The following is a 25,954-nucleotide window of genomic DNA, read 5'->3' on the forward strand; positions in this document are numbered from 1 at the left end:
CTCAGCCTCCAATGCCGCTGGGGAAAAAGAAAAGACCAAGTCTATTCAGCCTCACCTTAAAACTCAAACCCTGCAGACCCGGCCACATCCTTGTTAGTCTATTCTGCAATCTCTCAACTTTTATAACATCCTTCCTATTGAAGCCTGACCAGAATTGTACTCAGTATTCTAAAAGTGGTTTCACCAATGTCACGTACAGCCGTAACATGACGTCCCAACTCCTATATTCAATGCTCTGACCAATGAAGGCAATCATGCCGAATGCCTCCTTTACCGCCCTGTTTACCTATGGCTCCACTTTCAAGGAACTATGCATCTGCACCTCAAGATCTTTTTCTTTGGCAGCACTCTCGGGGCCTTATCATTAATTGTGTTAGTCCTGCCTTGGTTTGCCTTGCCAAAATGCAACACCCCACATTGATTTAATTAAATGCTATCTGCCAGTCTCGGCCCATTGGCCCATCTGATCAAGGTCTTATTGCACACTGAGATAACTTTCTTCACTGCCCATTACACTACCCACTTTGGGGTCAGCTGCAAACTTACTAACCATAACTCTTATATTCACATCTAAATCATTTATGTATATGATGAAAAGCAGTAGACCCACCACTGATCCATGTGGCACACTTCTAGTCCAAAAAGCAACACTACACCTCCACCATCAGTCTACTACTGCCAAGTTAATTTTGTATCCAATTGACTAGCTTCCCTGGATCTCATGTGACTTAACCTTCCGAACCAACCTACCAACCAGCAGCAAAGAACAATACAGTCCCGGACCGGCCCTTCAGCCCTGCAAACCTTCATTACCACATTTTGCCCTTCCATACTAAAACTGCTTTCACTTACGGGATCTGTATCCATCTATTCCCTTCCTATTCATCCAGGTGTTTCTTGAATGCTGCAATTGTGTCTGCTTCCACCAACTTTTCTGGCAGTGTATTCTAGGCACTCAACACCCTTTGTATGAAAAACGTGCCTCGCAAATCTCTTTTAAACTTCCTCCCTCACAACATGTGCCTTGTCCCCGAGTAATTGACCCCTCCACCTGGGAAAAAAGTCTCATACTGTCGACTCTATCCATGCCGTTCACAGTCTGATAAAATTCGATTAGGTTGCCCCTCAATTTTCTGCTTTCCATTGAAAACAAACATAGTATGGCCAACCTTTCTTCGTACAAAAATCCCCTACAACAGGCAACATCCTGGTAACCTTTTCCGTACCATCTCCAAAGCATCCACATCCTTCTGGTAGTGTGGTGACGTGAATTGTATGCAATATTCGAAGAGTGGCCTAACTAAAGTTCTATAAAACTGCAGCATAACTTGTCTATCCTTATAGTCAACACCCCTTCCAATGAAGGCAAGTATGTGATAAGCCTTTTTACAATCTTACCTACTTATGCTGCCACCTTTAGTGATCTTTAGACTTGCACACCCAGATCCGCCTGCATATCAATACTCCTAAGGATTCTGCCATTCTCTGTACCATGCAGAACCTCATTGAACACTTTGCTGTAAGTCCATATACACAACATCACCTGCTCTGTCTTCATCAATTTTCTTTGTCACCTCTTCATAAAACTCAATCAAGTTTGAGAAACATGATTTCCCACACACAAAAAAAGCCATGCTGACTCTCCCTAATCAATCCTTGCCTTTCTAAATGCATGTAAACCCTGTCCCTCAGAATCCCCTCCAACACTTTATCCACCATCATATAAGTCTCACTGGTGTATAGTTCTCTGGCTTTTCCTTGCAGCCTTCCTTAAATAATGGCACAAGATAAGCCATTCTCAAATCTTCTGGCACCTCACTCGTGGCAGTTGATAACACAAATACTTCAGCAAGAGACAAAACAGAAGGGTCCTGAGGAAGGGTCACCAGTCCCGAAACATTAACTCTGATTTCTTCTTTGCAGGTGCTGCCAGACCTGCTGAGCTTTGCCAGCAACTTCTGTTTTGTTCCTGATTTACAGCATCCACAGTTCTTTCAGATTTTTTTTTAATCTCAGCAAGGGGCCCAGCAACTTCTTCCTTAGCTTCCCATAAAGCCCTGATTGGATCTTAGGGATTTATCCACCTTTATATGATTTAAAATCGCAAGCAGCTCCTCTTCTGTAACATGAATTCGTTTCAAGACATGACTATTTATTTCCCTGAATTAAATAGTAGAAGCTAGGTAAGCTTCCATGCCCTTCTTTACAGTAAACATTAACGCAAAATAACCATTTAGTATTTCACCCATATGTTGTGTTTCTGTTTATTGTTGGAATGTCAATCATCATGGCCATGGATGTATAGCATTAATTGGGGCACAATGGGAAAAGCAGAATTCACTAAAATCAAGTCGTTAGTAATGCTTGTGCTAAAATGCCACAATGTAAATAATGAATTCATTCTACAGTGTGACATCAGAGAGACAGAAGGTTTGGAGCAACCTTAATGTAGCAAGCCCAAACAGTTATATTTGCACAAGCACAAACAGAAAGACGTCGTGCCCAAATCAAAAGTAAATGTCTGGCCATTGTCTTTGCTTATGAACATTTTCATCAATATTTACTTGGAAGAAACAAAGTGACAGGTGAGTTCGACCACAAGCTACATCAAAGCATTTTCCCCAAGCCTTTACTATATGCTCCAGAAAGTCTGCACAGAATATTAATCTGGTTACAGAGATCCCATCTGGCACACAAGCAAGGGAAGCAGCTGCACATTATAGACAGGTGATCGAGAATATCCCTCTCAATGAAGAAAGAGGAGTATGCAAAAACAGAGAGTGAAATCTTCCAGATCCAACATGAAGCAGCACTCTGGAAGTCATCAACCCAAAAGAGATGCTGAATATAGCAAATAAGTGCCTTGTTCAAATCAAGCAAGCTACCCAACATGATGCTAATCTCCAAATGTTGCAAGATGTTGTGATAAAAGGATGGAAGAAGAACATCCTGGACACACGTTTGGCCAGAAGACCATATTGGGCATCTGGAGATAATTTGCAGCCAACACAGCCTATTCCATAAAAGAAAGTAATTATCCTGAAGGAGTTGAAAAGATAGATGCCAAAGTCACCATGGAACTGAGTCAAGTTTGAGGAAGGCAAGAGATGTATTCTACTGGACAAACATGAGAAACAAAATCAAGAACTACATCAGCTAGGGCAGTGTTTGTAATGAGCACTGATGTAAGCAAGATAGAGAGCCGATGATGACATGCAACATCCCAGATTGACTATGAATGACACTGGGAATAGATCTCTTCACACGTGCAGGAAACTGATTTTGTTTTGTCACAGTAGGTCACTATGCCGATTACTGAGAGGTGGACCAGTTGACTTAAATGACTATCACTAAGATCGTTAAATGCCGAAAAGAACATTTCAGCTGGCATGTCATTCTTAACATTGTCATGAATGAAAATGGCCCTAAGTTCGCATATGACAAATTCAGTCATTTCAAGAAAGATTGGGAAATTCAACAGTACATATTAGTTAATGGCTGGTATTGCAATAAAAATGAGCAAAGCTATCATAAAGAAATCAAGGAAATCTCACACAATTGTACACAAGATAATGCTTGAGTGGAGAACCATACCCACCAAAGGCATGGAAAGTAGTACAGTACTTACACTACTAGCACATCATACACAATCCACACAGTAGTAAACAAAAACACTAATGAAACCATAATTTGTAATGGGTGAAAGAGAAAAGCAATCAAGGCAAAATGACAGAAGGAAAACAATCATTTTGACAAGATAATTAAACCAATGTCAGAATTGAGTATTAGAGATAAAAAGAAACAAAATTACTGGAAAAGCTCAGCAGGTCCAGCACCATCCATGGAGAGAAATCAGAATTAACTTATTGCGTCCAGTGAACCAAATTAAGGACTCTTCTTGTCTGCCACATTCACTTGACCTCTCCATGGGGCACTGTCCTTGTAGGCAGATGCTTCAGATTTCTAGCATCTGTGGTTCTTTCTGTTTTCTTTTATTGAGTATTGGAGAGCCAGTCAGAGCACAGGCATTCAATGGTCTCGACTAAAGTTAGCTGAAGTGAAAATTTGGGACCTGTGTGGGGTAGTTGTCATATTAATCGTATGTTGAAGGAGCATCACTACGAAAGCTAGTTTTTTCAAATAAGCCTGTTGGACTAAAACCTGGTGTTGTGTGATTTTTGACCTTGATCATAAGCGAGGAAAGTAAATGACAGCTACACTGTTATGAACATTGGCAGATACTTTCAACAACAGAAATTGCTTCTCAACTGTGGGCAGATGATCAGGAAGAACAAACCACCTACACAAAACGCGCATCAATTAGCAGAATGAGAGGTCCACAGTAACCCAACAACAGAAGCAGAACAACAATGACTAACACAGCAATGGCAAATGACACAGGAATGATATTTCTTGGCAAAATGATATCAACTAAATAAACAGAAATGACAACAACACATTTGAGGCCAGGAACAATTTAAAGACTATGTGCATGGGATACAGTCTTCAATGGAAGTAATGCTAAGGTATAAACACAATATTGTGTATGGTCGGTAACTTTTGGAACTAAAAGTATACATGTTAATTCATGTTTTTTTTCTCTTTTTTATAAGAAGTGATATATTTGGATTGAACTGCTATAATTTATAAATGTCTGTCCTAGCCTTCCACTATCAGTTGACCACTCACAGGTCATTATCCTGCAGGCAGACATCTTAAACTTCATATCATTGAAGCTTTTTTTATTGTGCACAATGTTGTGTTGTACACTCGAAACATTTGGAATTGTGGGCTGACTCAAGAGTCATAGGACGTTGGTGCACTAGCCACCTCCTTTTATAACATGTGGTCCTGCCCAAAACACATCACATCCAACTCTCTCTCTAATGATAACAATTTTAAAAAGCTGCTAGAGGTTTGAAGAATGAAAACAATGCAAGTATGAGCATTTGTTGCTTTAATTTATAAAGGACATTCTAAATTGATCCATATTCCCTCACCTTAACATCTACCCTTAATACCACCTTTCTCAGGCAGGGGCATAGGAGCGGGGAAATGTAAAAAATAGGGAGGAGTAGGTCATTCTGCCGACCAAACTTTCTCTGATATTCAAAATGATCATAACTGATTCTTTCTCTCAATGCCATACTCTCACTCTTCTGGAATTCCCTTGTCACTTGTTGCATCTGGAAATCTATCAATTTCTCAAATGTGTTCAGTAATTTCAGCTCTGCAGCATTCCATGGTAGAGATTTCTATTGTTTCACCCCCCTCTGAGTGAAGAAGTTTCTCCATATCTCAGTCTGTGTTTTTAGCCTATTGGGTATCCTGACATTGTAACCACTTCTTCTGGATTTTGTGCCCATAGGATACACAATCCTAGGTCCAATCCGTTTTTTGGCAGTATCAAGGCATATGCGATTCTAGATGTTTCAATGAGTTGTCTTATTCTTCTAAACTCAGTGAATACAGGGCCAATCAACCCAATCTCTCCTCGTACAATAAAGCTGCAGTCCCAGGGTTCAGTCTGATGAGCTTTTGTTGCATTTCCTCTCTCGTATGGATAGCTTTTCTTAGGTTAGGATCCCAAAACCATATACAATACTCTAGATGGGTCTCACAAAAAACCTGAGCATCATTTTATTTCTACCATTTCGTTGCCACAATTTAAATAACACGTTGGAAAAAAAGAATGGCAAGCAAAATGGACAACTTCACATTTATCCATGTTGTTCCAATGCTGTCATTCATTTGTCCACTCACACGACTTGTCTAAATTACCCTGAAGACATTCTCCACCTCATTTACACCTTAGTTTTGTGTCATCAGCAAACTTGTAAATATTAAACTCAATTCCCTCAAACAATTTGTTGAATTACATTATGACTAGCTGGAACCCAAGCTCTGATCCCTGTGGTATCCCATTGATATCTGCAAATAATTCATTTACTTCTACTTTCTGTTTCCTGTCTGCTAACCAATTCACAGCCCATGCCAATATATTACCAACAATCACATATGTTTTGATACCATTGGTATCTGCAAATAATTCATTTACTCCTACTTTCTGTTTCCTGTCTGCTAACCAATTCACAGTCCATGCCAATATATTACCAGCAATCACATATGTTTTGATATTGCACAAAAACCACTCCTCATGTTGGATGTTATCTAAAGCTTTATGAAAATCAGCCCATAAGTCAGTTTTCTAATATGCATTCTTATCCATGTCCCTTCACGGGAGAAAATCTGAAAGTTTAGGGAGTCATAATTTGTTGAGTTGAAGGGAAAATGAAATGGATTGCTCAAGATACAACTGTGAGGCATAATTGTAATGAGGCTAGAACCACCTGTCTTACAGGAGGACACCATTACAGCTAAGCATACTTGTTTCTCTTTGGATGCCTGACTTATGACAATTCATTCATCACAAACCACCTCAGATTATAGCATCAAACAGTGGCAGGTCCTATTATGGAATCCTTGGAAGGTTGTTAAAGAACTTGATAGCTTCTGACATCTATAACAAAGGAAATGAAATGTTATTTGCTTCAAATTACAGAACAAAAATCTAACATGGCACTCTGAGCAACACCCTGAAGCAGAAAACAGGTTTTTATATTACTAACATGGCAGAAAGAGCTTATCCAAACAAATTTTGACATCTGAATAGATAGTACAATTATGACCGACATTGACATTTTTATCTTAAATGTTAGAAGAAAAGTTTATTTTTCAAAAAAATTTTCTTATTAGATGAACAAACAAATAATCTAAATTCAAAAATATTTCAGTGTTGGGTCAAACATTCGTATTAGAGAAAAATATGATGACTGTCAGTGTGTTTCCACATGATGCAAACATAGAGGATAAAGCAGTCAGTCCACTAAGCTTACAGCAACATGTTTGGTTCCGATCACATTTTAAAACATGGAATGAAGATGAGTGGTTCCTATAGTCATTTGAATGCTGGAGAATCTTGTAACTCTTGTCAAAATGTTGTATTCCTTATACTCATAAAGTTAGCACCTGCCAGACGCTTAGAGACAAATGTATCCCAAACAAATCCATCTCAAGTAACTAAATTACAGGCATTTCTGCTCAAGTGCATGTTTCATTAACATGAATTGGCTGTAATGTGATTGATAAATAGTGGACGCTGTTTGGATAATATGAACTTTGTGTTGTACAGGTATGATGATTTTCTACAGCAATTTCCCTATAATATGATTTTCTATGACGATTTTCTATAGCGTGAGGTCATGGAAGAACACAAAATCGCATTAAAGGAGAAATACCTGTATAACATTTGTGTACAACATACAGACTAAATTTATACTGAACTGATGAGATGAGGGGAGTGTTTAGTTTGATGACTGGTTTCTTCCCAGTTAATTCCTCTCAGCTGGAGCAACGTTTGGAGCATAGGAAGTGGAGCACAAACAATTTACGAGTGTTTATCCATTCTCATTTCTCTGAAGCTCTGAATCTCAAAGCTGTTTGTAACCAGCCAGCTTTCAGTTTGTACCCTAACTCAGGTGATTCAGTGACAGTACACATTGCTGATCATCATGCTGTCTTGGGCAATGGTTACCAACAACTGGCAGTTGGTGGGAAGGGAATTTATCCATCACCAATCGTCATTTATGTGCTGATTCAATACTGGGGTTCTTAATCCAGGAAGACAGGTCACATTTCAATGCAGGATGGTGTCAGAAATCTTCAAATTAACATTGTGATGAAGGGTCATGGCATATTATTGTCACTATTTGGGAATTTGAGTTCCAAATCTAATCCAGGGGGCTACCAAATAAGAACTTAAAGAACTGTGAATGTTGCAAATCAGAAACAATGACAGAAATTACTAGAAAAGCTCAACAGGTCTGGTTGCCTCTTTAAAGATGAATCAGAGTTAATGTATCAGGTCAAGTATTCTTTCCTCAGAACTGTTGAAGAAGCTTCCAGGTCTGAAACTTCAGCCTTCCTGCTCCTCTGATCCTGCCTGGCTTGCTGTGTTCATCCAGCTCTACTCCTTGTTATCTCATGGCTAGGAAAATATCAGTTTAAATGCAAAAGATGGGTGGGGTGAGGAAGCAAGGAATAAACAATAGGTGGGGATAGAGCTCCAAGAGAAATAGGAAAAGTTGAAAAAACAAAGGAGTGGATAGTGATCTGGCTTGTAGAGTAAATAGCTGTTAATGGAGACTATTAATAGCTAACAATAGGTAGTGTGTAATGCCAAAATATATGACAACAAGGTCTGGCATATGGGGTTGGAGCCAGGACATGGGAGAGTTCAGTTTCAAACTGAAATTCTTAAACTCGATATTGAGCCTGGAGGGCTGCAAGGCCCCAAGTGGAAAATGAGATGTTGTTCTTCCAGCTTGCACTGAGTTTCGCTCGAGCATGGCAACAAGCCTGAGACAGAGATGCTGGCCAGGGAACAGAGTAGTGTGTTGAAGTGGCAGGCAACTGGAATTTCAGGGTCGTTTTTGTGTGCAGAATGTGGGTGTTCTGTGAAGCAGTCACCTAGGCTATGCTTCGTTTCCCCAATGTAGGGGGCACAGTGGCTCTGTGGTTAGCACTGATGCCTCACAGCGCCAGAGTTCAATTCCACACTTGGGCAACTGTCTGTGCGGAGTTTGCACATTCTCCCCGTGTCTGCGTGGGTTTCCTTCGGGTACTCCGGTTTCCTCCCACAGTCCAAAGATGTGCAGTTTAGGTGGACTGGCCACGCTAAATTGCCCATAGTGTTCAGGGGTCAGTAGATTAGATGGGTTATAGGGGGATGTGTTCGGGTGGGATGCTTCAAGGGTCAGTGTGGACTTGTTGAGCCGAAGGGCCTGCTTCCACGCTGTAGGGATTCTATGATACTATGAGACCACATTGGGAGCAGCAATTGCAGAGGAGCTGTCGGGGTGTGCTGGGCCTGAAGGAAGAGTGAACCAGGGTGTCCCAAAGGGAATGGTAGCTTTGGAAAGCAGACAAGGGAGGGAAAGGAGTATGAGTCTGGTGGTGGCACCACATTGTAGTTGGCAGAAATGGTGGGGGTTGATGATATTCTGGATGTGGATGCTAATTGGATAGTAGGTAAGGACAAGAGTAACTCTACCACTGTTGCAGGAGTGAAGACAGGGGGTGAGGGCAGAAGTGTGGGAGATGGGTTGGACACAGTTGAGAGGTCTGTCGACAACAGTGCTGAGGAATCCTCAGTTGAGGAAAAAGGTGGGCATTTCGGAGGTTCCCTTGTGAAGTTGGCCTCATCTGAACATACGTGACAGAGAGAGTTGAACTGGGAGAATAGAATGGAATCTTTAGAGGAAGCAGTGTGTGGGGATGTATAGTCTAGATAGCTATGGGAGTTGATGGGTTTATAGTTATATCCATTTAAAGGGTTTGTCCAAATTGCTTCAATCAAATTGTTCAACATTACAAAGACCTCACACTCCAGGAGATATGAGATCACAAACAGAAGTGAGAATGGGAGTTAGGTAGAATGTTTTACACAACATTCAGAGATAATTAGACATATTTGTGAAAAAGCAAGGAAAAGGCAGCTAGGTTGGGTTAAGTTTAAAAAAAATTCTGCAAAGATTTAGATGGATTAAACTTGTCTGCGCACTTATCTGCATCTCAGCCATTCACTGATTATTGTAGCTTTGACACAGCAGATACTTTTGTCTGTGCGTTATCTAGGTAGTGGAAAAATAAAAATCTCATTAAAATGAAAGCTCATGTTAGAATTTCAAAATACTTGATTGGAATGAACACTCTTGAATTGGCACACATCACAAATACCGCAGCATTAATTATGAGGCTAATTCAGACTAATCAGTTCCTGTGGTTGTGCTCAGCAGCAAAACTGCATACGTCAATGTTCCCATGCATTGCATGTAATGTTAATGTGGTGTTAATTCCATCTCCACAACGCATAAGATTGATTTAAATGAAACACAAAACAATCATGACAGAAACAACTTTTGGTATAATAACAAATAAACTAGTAAAGCTCTATACATTTCCAAAAGCGATCACAAAATGAAAAGAATTATGATCTTCTCAGGTGAAGGACTGATCAATCAACATCCAGCTTTTCTCACTGTTTGCCTGACTGCCTGATGTAACTTTGGTGGAAGCTCAGGAGTAAACCTATTTGAACACCAAACCACTCCAAAAATATGGTGACTGACTATTTAAGCAGAATCCCTCAGGGGGGATTCTGACCCAATGAAATATTTTAACTGGTAGAAATACCTTCTTGAGATTTCAAGTGTGCAAAATCTATATGCGCAAGTATTCAGATCAGCCTTGTTTCAGAAGTTTGCTTCTCTCCTAGATAACCAAGTGTGAAGCTGGATGAACACTTCAGGCCAAGCAGCATCTCAGGAGCACAAAAGCTGATGTTTCGGGCATAGACCCTTTATCAGAGAGCTCTCTGAAGAAGGGTCTAGGCCCGAAACGTCAGCTTTTGTGCTCCTGAGATGCTGCCTGGCCTGCTGTGTTCATCCAGCTTCACACTTGGTTATCTTGAATTCTCCAGCATCTGCAGTTCCCATTATCTCTGCTTCTCTCCTCGTTATTTTCTATTAGTGAGAAGAGCCCAGAAGTAACATGATATCATATCTTTCTTTTCAGAATTAGACACTGCAGTAGAAAAAAGACAGATAAATGAAGACACAGTTCTCACATCTCATGGTTCCTGATCTCTTTGCAACCTTTGCAAGGTCTTGAGATCGCAATTTTTGAAAAGAAAAATCCGTCATCCATGAGTGGAACATCAATTGAATAGTTCAACTCAACGAATGTTGATGGAAGAACTTATTGATTATAAATATTCTGTAGTAACCAGCTGGTGAATTTCAATTTGTTTTGGGAAGACCAATCAATTACAGATGACCATCATAAACTAAGTAAGAGCAACTTAATGATTTTCTAAGTTGGAGTAACAATCAATTATAAGTGGCTACTTCCAGTTTATGAACTGGCAACATGGTGGAAAACAGGCCATTCTCAAATTAGTGCCATTACAGGAAAAGGGATCAGGCAGAATGATGCCCCAGATCTTGCATTGCTTTACCCTTTTGACAAAACATGTGTTGAGCAACCAATAGACTTATGAAGAAAATAATGCAATAAACAAGTAAAATTGGTAAACAAATAATGAAATTTGTGATGAGCAGCCACACTATTGTTAATTCTAGGTGGCTTTCTTTTGGAGCAGAAGCAAGAAAAGGTTCAGGTGGGGGGAATGGGGGTGGGTGGGATTGAGATGGAGGATTTTGATTTTAAAAAAGTCTCCTTGATTTGACATCTCATCTCCTCCTCTCTATGCAGAACCTGGTTACATTTTCTGATGTTCAACAGCATCATGTACATGGCCAAAATCTGTGGGGCTAGAAAACAACTGAAACACACCTTTGCCACTAACTGTGGCATTTGTGCCATGATCAAGGGTAGGTCCTTTTCATATCTGAATGGTGGAACCATCGGTCATTTGGATTCCCTTTTCCAACTGGCTGGTTCAACTTGTTGGTTTTGCATCAGGTGGAGTTGTTTTAGGATCAGCTTCTGCCCCCTTCCACCAACAGAAAGAAAGCTAAATGTTTCTTTTTCAAAGGTCTGCATCAAAATAATTGTTTTTTTTTTGGGATCCATGCTACAATTTAAGACTGAAATGGCAAGCTATACTTCATCTATCTAACTGCTCCATTGTTGATCCAAACGCCTACGCTTATGTTCCTAAAGGTCAGAAAGGGCATCTACCTTTCTTGGGGCTCTCAAACTACAGACTCTCATAATAAGGGATAAGCTATATAGGGCTGAGGTGAGGTGGAATTTCCTCACTCAAAGATGAAAGACCTTGGAATTCTCTATCCTATGTGGCTAGACTAGTCATTTTTATCAAACCAGAGATCAATAGACTTCAAGGCTGTAATATCATCAAAGGATACAGGGATAGGAAAGTTGGCAAAATGGCAAAATTGTGTTGGGATAAATGAGGAGACATAGTCTAACATGGCAATCAGTCTTGAGAAGTTGAATGACCTGATCTCCTCATCCTACATTGAGTCCTACCCAGAGGTATGGGCACAGGAGCATTTGATAGTGAATGTTCCTGCCCATTGCCTTCTCCAGCACTGCCCCATCCACTGCTAACTTTGTAAGAAACAGCAGAGATTCTGTCAGTGACAATCTCGACATAAGGCTAGAATCTAACATTTTGAGATCTGGACATTCATACTTTCAACTGTGTTACATCTGGAGTGCACCAAAAGGGTCCTTTATAATTTGATTTGCTGACTCCTTTGACACTGCTCAAACTTCGGTTACACAGGACCATTGGAAAAGGATTTACCAGTTTTCTGTGGTGGAATCCAGGGGAAATAATGTAAAAAGGCACTTATGCTATTAGTCCCAGTATTCTGTCAGTCTTTGGAGATATGTCCTCTGGCAGATATGTGAGAACACTCATGGAATTTCAGAATGAAGAACTTCTGTACCAAGAAGTAAATGGAAATTACCCATTTACATAAATGTTGAACAGGGCACCCCAAAATACATGAACAATACTCTAACCTATTAGCACATGAACAATATTATAATCTACCAGCTCCTAGTTGAATAACTTGAATCAAAACTCTTAGAAATGGCAGTGAAATATTTTGTGATTGACGATAAATGAGAAGTTTTTGCATTTTCTCATGGAACATAAGTGTCACTAGCCAGGATTTATTTCCCATCCCTAGCTGACCTTGAGAAGGTGGTGGTGTTCTACCCTCTGTATGAGCTGCAGTCTATGTGCTGCAGATTGACTCATAATACCCTTAGGGAGGGAACTCTAGATTTTGAACCAGCAGCAGTTAAGGAGCGATAATATATTTCCGGCTTAGGGTGTTGAGTAGCTTGCAGGGGAATTTGCATATGATGGTGCTTCCTTGCATCTGCCCTTCTAGGTGGAACTGATTGTGAGTTGGGAAGTTGCTGTCTAAGAACCTTTAGTAATTTTCTGCAGTGCATCTTGTAAACAGTGCAGTGATGGAGGCAGTGAATGCTTGTGGATGTGGTGTCAATTAAGTGGGCTGCCTTGTCCAAGATGGTGTCAAGTTTCTTGAATGTTGTTGGGGCTGCAGCCATCAGGAAAGTGGGGAGTATTCCATTACACTTCTAAAGAATGGCATCTGTGATGACTGGAATCACTGGAGAGGCTGAGATGGATCATCTTCTGGCAGAAAATTACTGAAATGCTTTAGCCTTATCTTTCTCATTGATGTGTTAGGCTCTTCTAGCATTGATTAAGAGAGATTTGTGGAACCTCATTCTCTGGTGAGGTGTTTAGTGGTCCACCACATTTACAAACTGAATGTGACACAACTGTAGGCCTTAGATCTGATTACTTAGCTCTGTATATCACTTGCGACTTATTCTGTTTGGTACTCAAGTGGCCCTGTTTGGTAACTTCACCGCATTGACACTTCAGTTATGAGGTGTATCTGATGCTGCTTCTGGCATCCACTCATGCACTCTCTGTTGAATTAGGGTTGATCCCTGGTTTGATGGTGATGGTTGAGTGGGCCATACACTAGACCATGATGATGCAGATTGTGCTGGAATACAATTCTGCTGATGTTGATGGCCCATAGTGCCATGCCCAGCTGGATCTATTCAAAGTCTGGCCCATTTAGCACAGTGATAGTGCCACACAACACAATGGAAGGTATTCTCAATGTGAAGGCAGGACTTTGTTTCCACAAGGATTGTGCGATGGTCAATCCTACCAATACAGTCATGGCAAAATACATCTGTAACTGGTAGATTGGTAAGGATGAGTTTAACTATGTTCTTCCCTCTTGTTGGTTCTGCAGAACCTTCTGCAGACCCTGTCCGGCAGCTATGTCCTTTAGGACCAAACTACTTCGATCAGTAGTACTCCTGCTTGGTGGTGCACATTGAAACCCCCCACCCAGAATACATTTTACACCCTGACCACCTTCAGTGCCTCCTCCAAGTGCAGTTTAGCATGGAGGAGGCACTAACTCATCAGCTGAGGGAAGATGCTTTGTGGTAATCAGCAGGAGGTTTCCTTGCTCATGCTCATTCTGGAGGAATCAAAGTTCATTTGGTCCAGAATCAATGTAGAAGACTCCCAAGGCAACACTCTCCCAACTGTATATTACGGTGTCGCCCATCACTGCTGGATCTGTCCTGCTAGGAGGTCAGGTCATATCCAGGGATAGTGAAGATGGTGGCTGATCATTTCTAAAATAATGATTCCATGAGTATGACTATGTCAGGCTGTTACTTGACTAGTCTGTGAGATGGATCTCCCAATTTTGACACTAGCCCCCAGATGTTAGTGTGGAGGACTTTGTAGTGTCAGCAGGGTTGTTTTTGCGGTTGTCGTCTCTGGTGCCTGGTCAATGCCAGGTGGTCTGTTTGATTCAATTCCTTTGTTGAAACTTTGGAGTGATTGTCACAATTGAATGGCTTGCCAGGCTGTTTCAGAAGGCAGTTGAGAATCAACCACATTACTGTGGATCTGGAGTCACATATATTCCAGAGAAGGTGAGGATGGCAAATTTCCTTCCCTGGAGAACATTAGTGACCTCGATGGGTTTTTACCAACAATTGGCAATGGTTTCACAGTCATCAATATATTCTTAAGTCCATTTTTTTCAAAATTGAATTCAGATTACACCATCTGCCTGGCTTCAGCTTGGATGTTGGTGTGCAGGATATGATGTCAATGTTACCAAATTTGAAGGCATGGCAAACAATGAGAATGGTAACAATCCACTGCAAAAGGACTAGTTTGACTAGCAGAACGTGCAAAGAACTGACAATTGAATTTTAATATGGAGAATTGTGAAGTGATACATTTTGTCAAAAGAATTAGGGGAAGGCAATCTCAATTTAATGGCATTGTTCCAAAACATTTGCCGGGACAAATGACCCTAGAGTCAATGTTCATAAACTTTTGAAGGCAACACACTGTGAGAATTGTGAACTAACTATTGGGCTTCATAAATAAGTATTGAGTGCAAAAGCAGAGACATTATGCTCAACCTATATAAAGCTCTGGTGAGGCCACAACTATCATATTGTTAGGAAGTTCCTTGGGAGGGTGAAAAGGATGTTTACCAGAATGGTTCCAGGAATGGGAAGTTTAATTCCAAAGTTATGTTGAGGAATCTTGGCTTGTTCTCCATGGAATAAAGGAGTTTGAAGAGAGATCATGTGGGGATGCAGAATATTGTCTCACATTCAGAAAAGGTAGACAAAGAAAAGCTGTTCTTATTGGTTGATGAGACATAGAGCAGATTTCCATGTTTGGACAGGAGTTGTGGGAGATTATCTGAGTAGGTGGGAAAGATCTAGAAATCAATGCCTTCAAGGGTGGTGGAAATAGAAATGACCAATGAATTCAAAAGGAAATTAGGTAGACACAGGCAGGGAAACAACTTGCAGGGCCATGGGTACAGAGGTGGGGAATAGGTCTGATTGAATTATTTTAAAGCAAGCAGGCACTGAATTAACAGGGAAAAAATGGTACTATGATGAACAAGATGTTAGCCAAGCAGTGGAAGTCCTGTTGTGGGACTGGTTTCAGGAAGGCTGGCAAGTTTGAGCAGGAGATGGTGCATCACCCACAATAATATAATCAGGGGCTACCCAGTCAGGGAGGAGAAAAATTAAGGGTGGTGGAGATGGACCTTCCACATTGTTGGGCCAATTAGAGAGCAGAGAGATCTTGAGCTTGGGAATGCCATTGAAAAGAGATGGCCACTCTTGAGACCACAAGGAGAAGCTGACAGTTGCTCTATTTTTTGAGGCACCCTTGGAAGGGTGAGCATGAGATGTATTTTTCATGTTGGTCAAGGAGGCAGTCCAGAGAAAAGAAGGGAAATCTGACTATTGGCAGCAGTGAAGTCACAGGCTGAGCATTGTGTCCATGGGCCCTCGTTGTCCACCAACAAAGACTTCAATGACTTCCATGAAGCAAGTGGGGAGGCCATAACCATTCAGTCGGCAACATATGGCAGGAGGCTTCTCTGCCACCAGTAGACTGAGAAAAAATGCCCTTAATTGGGCTAATGATCACTCAAATTGGCTCCTGCTTCCATTTGTTGGTCAGTACTTGCTGGTATCATTCATGTTGTTGGAGATTTTCTCTGGCAATGGGACTGTGTGTGAGGCTAGGCTATCCTTAACACTAATCCAACTTTGTCCCTCCTCCCAGCCCTGATCTGTTCATGCCTTCTGGAGACTGGTAGAACACCTTTAAAAATGCTCTGAAAGGAAAGAACGCAGACTCTTCAAAGGAAATTGTAACAATCTGAAATAACGTAGAACACCACAAGTGAAACAAAGCAGAAGGATGAGTAATTTAGTGCAAAGTTCCTTCACTTGATTTACCCATAAATTAATTTTCTTTTGAGCAAAGAAAGGGTAAATGCTGCTTTAATTAAGTTCCTTAATTTAAATTACTTGATAATCTGATTTTTTTTGCAAGAAAAGACTAAATTAGCAAGAATAAGAATTAGATGAACTCTTTAATTAAAGTAAGGCATGCTTAGCTGCCAGCTACTTAGAAGGAATAACAAATCCCTGACTCTCAAACTTATATTAAAAAGAGAAATAATTCTAACTCTTCTCAAGTTGGGATCCTGGATTTGAATTACATTATTCGTTAGCCACCTGTGGGCACTGCTGACAAGGCAAGTGCTTAATATTCATTCCTCACCTTCCTTGCAAAGGTGATGGCGAACAGTCATCTTAAAGCATGGCCTTCCATTCAGCATAAACACACTGCATGTGTGTTCAGTGGAAACTTCCATCATTTTAAATGCTGAAGGAACTGTGGAATGTAATTTCAAATGAGATTGCTGTGTGACTTGGAGTAAAAACTGGAGGAGATGGTGTTACCATGTATCTGTTATCATTGTTCTTGTTGGTAATGGTTGGCAGTTTAGAAGATGTTGGTGAAGAAACTTTTGGTGGGTTTCTGCAGAGCATATTTTGTAAGATGGTACACTCTGCTAACATATTGCATTCATGGTGGAGTGTGTTAACATTTTAAGTAGTGGAGAATGTGGTTCAAATCAAACTAACTAGCTTGACTTGGATTGTAGTAAGGTTCATGTGCGTTGTGGAGCTAATTGAAGAAGTTACCTTCTCCCTCTGGAAAGACCTCAGTGGATCTCTCTCCCACTGCAACCCTCTCGAAATCTCTTCAGCCCTGAAACTGCTCCACCTATTTGCTCCTTTATCTACCTTCCATCATCGCCTCCGCCTCTGCCTGTTTATTTCAGAGTCTCCTTCCTCTCCCCCATTTTTGAAGAAGGGTCCAGACCCGAAATGTCAATTTTCTTGCTCCTCTGATGCTGCCTGGCCTGCTGTGTTCATCCAGATCTACACCTTGTTATCTCAGACTCCACCAACGGCAGTTCCCACTATCTTGCAGTGAATATCTTCACCTCTGATCTTATCATGGGAAGATCATTAATGAGTAAGCTCAAGATAATTGGCCCTTGGAAATCCTGCAATGTTTTGGATTGAGAAATTTAATCTCCAACAATCACAATCTCCTTCAATAAATGGTGGAAACACTTTGCAGCCCTGGCATTTCATAGAGTGTGTAGAATCCCTAGAGTGTGTCAACAGGTCATTTAGCCCAACAAGTCCACACCAACCCATGCAGATTCAAACCTTACCTTATCTCTGCAACCCTCCAATTTAGCACGAATAATCCACATAACCTGAACATCTTTGGACAGTGGAAGGAAACTGGACACCAAATAGAAACCCACATAGATACAGGGGAGAACATGCAAACTCCACACAAATAGTTGACCAAAAGTAAAATCGAACCAGGTCCCTAGCACTGTGAGGCAGCAGTGCTAGCCACTGAGCCAGGAGACAGAAACAGCATTAATGTTTTGAATCAATGTCTTTCCTCAGAAGAGGGAAATTTTAGAAATGCAGTAGGTTTTAATTAAGTGATAAAAGGGGAGGGTAGGAAAAAAGAACAAAGAATAAAAGTTTATAATAGAGTGGAAGACAGGAGATATTAAAATCAGTCCAGTGAAGGTGAAAATGACAGAATAATAAATAGCTGCTGTCTGAAGGCAAAAAGAAGAAGAAAATGAGTTGAATTTATAACTTGCAAAGCGAGAGAAACAAATGGAACCGATAATATATCTGAAATTGTTGATCACGCTCTAAGTTATCTATGTGAGCCTTATGTTGAGCGTGCCAGGGCACACTCCATGGGCATTGACTGCATGCATCCCATGTGCATGGACTTTGGTCAGTCTCACCACATCATGGCACATCACCGATTCACCTACAATATGGTTTTGCACTTAAATGCTGCACCTTGGAGCACTCCAGCACATCTTATTGGAAAGTTGCTGTCAGGACTTTTCACATGAAATGCCATGCAGCGTCTCATGAATTGGGCTAGGCTGCATCTTAAGTCTTCTCACTCATTATCTTAGCTCTCATTCAGTTTTTGATGCTCAGAACATCTGTGCCTTATCTTGGTTTTTCTTTTGGTTCTTGGCTCCCTGAGCTTGATCTTCAAAAGCTCACAGTCCTTCTGACTTGCCTTGCTTGCTAATGTACTCACAAGGCCAGGCAGCTTCTCAATGTTGTCAATGGTGATCAATCAAGGGAGTGGATTAATATGGACATAATGGCACCATGTCAATCTCAGACTTATAACATGTGCAAGCAGCTAACATAAAACATACTGTGCTAACTTTGATCAAGTGACCACATCTCAATGTTGAAGGGAAGTAGTCAAGGGAACATGGGCTGCTGTAGAGTTTTGAGGTGATCTTTGATTGCCAGATTGAATCTGTAGCTCACTGACCTAAGCACGACCAGCGTTTCCTGCCTTATTCACTCAATATGAACTGCGAATGGGAAAAGGCTGACCATCACTTGGCCACACAACGGCCTCAATGAGCTCAATTGTAGGTGGATCACCTAACACCTACCCAAGCAATATAAATATTTCACCAAAGGCGGGTGGGCAATGGGTACAATGCTGCCTCCCCACCCTCCCAATCATGCTAGCAGAGATCATGACAACACATACCCTGCCACCTGTCACATTATTCCCAGCAGGATTGTTTTCTGCGAAGTGCTCTGGTTTTTTCCTGCTGTCCAAAGATGAGCAGATTAGGTGGATTGTTTATGCTAAATTGCCCATAGTGCTCAGGGATGTATAGGCTAAATGAATTATTCATTTATATGTGGGGTTATCAGGATAGAATAGTGGTCTGGGTGGGAAGCTCTTCAGAGGAACAGTGCTGACTCGATGGACTGAATGGCTTATTTCCACACTGAAAGGATTCTGAGATTCTGGGGTGTACAATTCCATGCAATGAGTTTAAATTCTAAATTGTTCCATGGAGATTTCTCTCTGCATCATTAGTTTAGATGTTTTTGATCATTTTCACCTCCAGTTGATTCACTGTTAGATAACTCCACTCACCAATGATGATCAGTGTAATTTTCTTCTTAAAAATATGCCTGTGATTTTATTTAATGATTTGTACTCATGTCTTGAACCACTAAAACTTCATTCTTGAGGTATACTTGTACATAACACCATCTCAAATTCTAATTTTGATGTCACCTTAGAGATATTTTCAGATTATTATTCTATGTGCTATTATTGAGACCAAGTTAATTGGGATGTGTTTGCACAGGATAGTGAAAATAGTGAAAATAATGCATTGGAGACCAACATCAAGCAGCTAAAATGCAGGCAATCCTCAGTTATGAACAGATTCTGTTCTGGAGGTACATTGTCGGAATACAGCTTTTCACTGTACTCTTACAATGGAATACACGTGGAAATAAAAGGATATTGTGTATTGTATTGATTTGTTTTCAAGTCCAAGCAAATGAAGAGCAATGGGAAGTAGCCATACTTAAGAATGGGAAATATTCGTATATTGGGTTTTTAAATTTGAAAACTGTGCATGGTAATTGCATTCGTATGATGGGCATTAGTAAATCAAGGGCCACCTGCATGACTTTATTTTTAAGAAAACCTTATAAATAAGATATCCATTTCTCAAACATTTGTGAACAAGGGGGCAAACATGAATCAATCAGGACACTGTTTTCAAAGAAGTTAACTGTTCTCACCCAAAATTGGTTGGATCAACTGCACGTTTTCTTCAGCATGTATAAAGCACTGATGGAGGATATCATAAACAAGACAACATATGAGAAATATTACTTAAATGTGAGGCAGATGGAAAAGATAGAAGAAGAAATTGCGCTGTAAAAAAATAAATTTGCAACACTAATGAGCATTTCTTTGTGGTGTTCATAGCTTTCATGCTTCCTCTCCCAGCATAAATGACCTTTCAGTTACATGCATTTAATTTCATCTGCATTGCTGAAACCATCTGTTCATTGAGACCAAATGCATTTGACTGTTGTAGTACCAATCTCTTGGGTGTTCTTTTAGTTTTGCCTTCCATTCCAATTTGGCAACGTCTATATCAGGACTGTGACCATTGCAATGAATATCATTCACCCATTGTGGGAACAGCGCATACTCCAGAACAGACCACAATGGAAACATTTTTTTTACCCACTATGTGCAGCTTTCCATTCCAATTTTGTCACGATCTTCCATGTTCCCTTGCCAAATCTCAAAATCTAGAATAATGAGGTCTGACGTATGTAAGATTGCAGTCGGTTAATAAAGGTATCATATATGTGTCCACATTTCTGAACAAATTGTTCAGACATGGTATGACACACATCTGGAGCAGAGAGGACTTGAAGCTAGACCTTCGGGGCCAGAGGTGGGGACAGTACCATCACGATACAAGAGCCCTCTTTCTCTTGAATTTTACATGCATTGGTGAATTACTAATTCAGCAACAATACCACTGCACTGAAGGCTACCCCTGACTCCCACTATCTTCATGTAATACAACTGCAATTGATTTGCAAAGAGATAGCTATAGGGCTTTTAATGGGGCAAATGGACAGCACTGATTGTTTCACTTACCACTGGTCTAATTTATTGATTCAGGAAGTTATTGTAACAATATAACTGAAGTAGATCGTATAGCTGAATTGCTGAATTACAAAAATCACAGAGGCATCAGCCAGCTTCCTGATCTCATAACTGTCAAACCTGTAAGAAATAAGTAACAATGGAAATAGTTTGTTACTGTGGTTCCACTTGATATTACCAGTCACTCAGTCAACAGTTGCCATGACAGTGAGAAAATGTAGGATGATTTTGTCAAAATAGCACAAAGAAGACAACATACAGATTCAAAACTAATGGGAAAAAAAAGAATAATTGCTGAATTCCTGTTTTGGTGAAAGATCCAGCTTCGGTTTCAGCTGATGTAAGTATATTTGTGACAAAAATAACTTATCAAAGCACCCTGTCCACATCATTGAAAGATGCCAGGACAGGACTGATCAGATCTGATTATTAAAAGATGCTACTCATAACAGAGTAGGAAAATTGAAAATAGGAAAACATATAGCAAGTGTATTTTTTTAATAAGTAAATGGTGCTAAAAGAGTTCGTTTTGGCCTATATTGAGCTCCACACAATCTGATGGTGTCACAAAGTTTTTTGGTGTAGAAAGAGTTAATCTCGCACAAGATCCATCTCCTGATCCCGCAGAAATGACATACCTGGCTCCTGACTAATTGCATTATAGAGTCAAAGAGTTGTACACCGAAACAGACCCTTCGGTCCAACTTGTGCATGCCGATCAGATATGCTAAATTAATCTAATCCCACTTGCCAGCATTTGGTCCATATCCCTCTAAGCACTTCCATTTCATGTACCCATCTAGATGTCTTTTAAATGTTGTAGTTGTACCAGCCTCCACCACTTCCTCTGGCAGCTCATTCCATAAACATGTCACCTTTTGTGTGAAAAGCTGTCCCTTAGGTGTCTTTTATACCTTTCCACTCTCATCTTAAAGCCTTCTAATTTTGGGATCTCTGAGCCTGGGACTATTCACCTCACCCATGCCCCTCATGATTTTACAAACTTCTATGCAAGGTCACTCCTTAGCCTCTGACGCTCCAGAGAAAGTAGACCCAGTCTATTCAGCCTCTCCTTATTAGCTTAAGTCCTCCATTCCAGCAATATTCTTGTAAATCTTTTCTAAAGCCTTCCAACGATGCCTAACTAGTTAATGCTAATTGTACCTATTGCTATCACGCAATAAATTATATCTTGCTATGTAGCACAAGTGCGTCTTCATGTTGAGATTCAACAGTGATCAATCCTCTGTTACCAACAATCAGACAGGGACTTTGACTCACTGTGGAGAGGAGGTTTTATCTATTGCCCTTTCTGGATGACTGCAATTGGACACAATGATACAGCCTGTACTGTTACTGCAATCTACTTCTTTATTTAGTGATCAGTCAGTTTAACACCAAAGCATGTTTCAACATAAGCTGCCTCAGACTCACTCCTGACACTTCGGTATTACCCACATTGGGAGGAATAACTGGTCAAGCTTCAGCCTTCAGCTGGCCGTATCCTTCCTTTCAGAACTCCAAGCTCAAGGTCCCGCTTCTGTGATGGATACTCTTGGGTTCCCACTTATGTTGTCTTCAAAACATCTTATTTTTATCTGTGTTCTCTTGATCTTCCAGGAAGATTGACTCCTGCAAGGACCCTCATGATTTTGGGATTATCTATCTGATGGTTTTATATATAAGATGTATCCTCCCTTCTGTCATTAATTTAGTAGCCTCAATAGCCACAAAGGTCAAGCAGCCCTTATCAACCAGATTCCTGTTTAGCAAGCAGTCCCTGGCTCTATCTGAACAGTAGGCTATTGTTCCTTTGAATATGGCCACACTTAAAGAGCCTCAGCTGTCAACCATGCTGGTTCCGTTTGGGAGTTAAGATGCAATTGTACGGCTACAGAATATTGATGGCAATGAACTAACCTAGCCTAATACCACCTACAATTGTTAGACAGAAAATATGACATACCAGAACTTTAATAATAAAAGGAGTGTGATGATGTTGCGGCTTTAAGGCGTTTTTTTGTCTTTCATTTTAAGAGAGATTGTAAGGCAGAGGTGATGAGCAGTCCACCAAAACCATGAGAGCAAACAGCTTGTGAGGCCTTGTTCCTTTTTAAAGTTGGAACAATAGAAGCAGTCTGAATGATTGTGGCCAATTCTCACAGACTGGAATTTCTAGTTTTTAAGTTTCTGGCTCTGAAATTCAGCAACTGTGGGCTTGCAGAAAATAGAAGCTATCTTTTCTCTTTCTCGGTTATAGCTAGAAGCTGGGGTTTCTCTGTGCTGCTGGGTTATTTGCGAGACAAAATCTGTTTTTCAGAATTTGCTTTTTTGTCAAGAGTTGCATTTGGGGGGTGCTACTATACTGGAACAGTTAATTAGTAATAGCTGTTGTATTTATTATCCTGTTAAATTTTCTAATAGAGTTAAATTATTCCAAATTCTTCTTTCTTTTGTTGTATTTTAACTGTAGTGTTCAAATTAATTGTGTTTTGCTTAACATCAAGTAGTTTGACCAATCGAATTGCACCAGGGACACAGCATGTTCCCTTTACCTTTAACATAAGAAACAGTTAGGTCGACGCCACCTTCATAAAATACTTTGAGAGGGTCTGATCTGATCAATGGAGCTACAGGTACAATGCCTCAAATTTGGCCCTCAAAAATGTGGCAACATCTGAAAACTGTACATTCCTATCTTGAAATTTGTGTATCAGACTCAGAACAGAGGAAACATTCTAGTGAATAGGTTATCCTTGGGCTGATTGCAGATGATGCAATTGGCAAGAGATCTGTGCTCATAGGTTCATGACCATTGTAACACTTTAATCTGCATCTGCCTCCGTTTAGCCCTTCCTATCTTCCAAACACAAAACTGCCTGTCCCACTGGCAATATAGAATCATGAATTTGTTTCATGAGGGATTGCAGCCTGGGGAACTCATGGTTAGAGCCAAAAAGATCAAACTGCATTGCATGTCCTGTAAATACCTATGTGTCCATTAATCCCTTTCAACAAAAGTGCCGTTTACTTGTGATAACACGGTGTGAAGCTAGATGAACACAGCAGGCCAAGCAGCATCAGCAAACTTTCCTGCTCCTCTGATGCTGCTGGCCTGCTGTGTTCATCCAGCTTCACACCATATTATCTCAGATTCTCCAGCATCGGCAATTCCTACTATCTCTGCCATTTACCTGTATTTACATTCACTAAAATTCAGTGAATGGACCACAGGAGCAGGGATGAGATTCTACTTAATAGCAAAATCATTCCAGAAATGCTGCTCAATGAATTCCAGATCAGATCTCTGTAGTGCACTATGTGACAACAGAAAACATGTATCTGTCCCTCCTACCTAATGGCAGTTAATCCCAAACCTGACAACATACAAAATCTGGCACAGCCTTAATTCCATGGTGGTCAGATTTCAGACTTTGGACCTGTAACATTAAACAAGGAAGAAATAACCAAAAAAAAATTCACATCTGACAGCATCATCCCACATTGAGATTGACTTTGGGATGAACCTGCTAGATAAGTCAAATGATCTTTCTTTTTCTCTCCACCAATGGAAATATACAAGAAATCAGAGAGCTGTGGAAGCCAGGTAGTATTCCATTATCAGAGATAATGGGAACTGCAGATGCTGGAGAATTCCAAGATAATAAAATGTGAGGCTGGATGAACACAGCAGGCCAGGCAGCATCTCAGGAGCACAAAAGCTGACGTTTCGGCCCTAGACCCTTCAGCAGAGAGGGGGATGGGGAGAGGGAACTGGAATAAATAGGGAGAGAGGGGGAGGCGGACCGAAGATGGAGAGTAAAGAAGATAGGTGGAGAGAGTGTAGGTGGGGAGGTAGGGAGGGGATAGATCAGTCCAGGGAAGACGGACAGGTCAAGGAGGTGGGATGAGGTTAGTAGGTAGATGGGGGTGCGGCTTGGGGTGGGAGGAAGGGATGGGTGAGAGGAAGAACTGGTTAGGGAGGTAGAGACAGGTTGGACTGGTTTTGGGATGCAGTGGGTGGGGGGGGGGAAGAGCTGGGCTGGTTGTGTGGTGCAGTGGGGGGAGGGGACGAACTGGTTTGGTTTAGGGATGCAGTAGGGGGAGGGGAGATTTTGAAACTGGTGAAGTCCACATTGATACCACATGGCTGCAGGGTTCCAAAGCAGAATATGAGTTGCAACCTTCGGGTGGCATCATTGTGGCAGTGCAGGAGGCCCATGATGGAAATGTCATCGAGAGAATGGGAGGGGGAGTGGAAATGGTTTGCGACTGGGAGGTGCAGTTGTTTGTTGCGAACTGAGCGGAGGTGTTCTGCAAAGCGGTCTCCAAGCCTCCGCTTGGTTTCCCCAATGTAGAGGAAGCCGCACCGGGTACAGTGGATGCAGTATACCACATTGGCAGATGTGCAGGTGAACCTCTGCTTAATGTGGAATGTCATCTTGGGGCCTGGGATAGGGGTGAGGGAGGAGGTGTGGGGGCAAGTGTAGCATTTCCTGCGGTTACAGGGGAAGGTGCCGGGTGTGGTGGGGTTGGAGGGCAGTGTGGAGCGAACAAGGGAGTCACGGAGAGAGTGGTCTCTCCGGAAAGCAGACAGGGGTGGGGATGGAAAAATGTCTTGGGTGTTGGGGTCGGATTGTAAATGGCGAAAGTGTCGGAGGATGATGCGTTGTATCCGGAGGTTGGTAGGGTGGTGTGTGAGAACGAGGGGGATCCTCTTAGGGTGGTTGTGGCGGGGGCGGGGTGTGAGGGATGTGTTGCGGGAAATACGGGAGACGCGGGCAAGGGCGTTCTCGATCACTGTGGGGGGAAAGTTGGGGTCCTTGAAGAACTTGGACATCTGGGATGTGCGGGAGTGGAATGTCTTATCGTGGGAGCAGAGGCGGCGGAGGCGGAGGAAGT

Source organism: Stegostoma tigrinum, chromosome 1, assembly GCF_030684315.1.
Source record: "Stegostoma tigrinum isolate sSteTig4 chromosome 1, sSteTig4.hap1, whole genome shotgun sequence".
Lineage (NCBI taxonomy): Eukaryota > Metazoa > Chordata > Chondrichthyes > Orectolobiformes > Stegostomatidae > Stegostoma > Stegostoma tigrinum.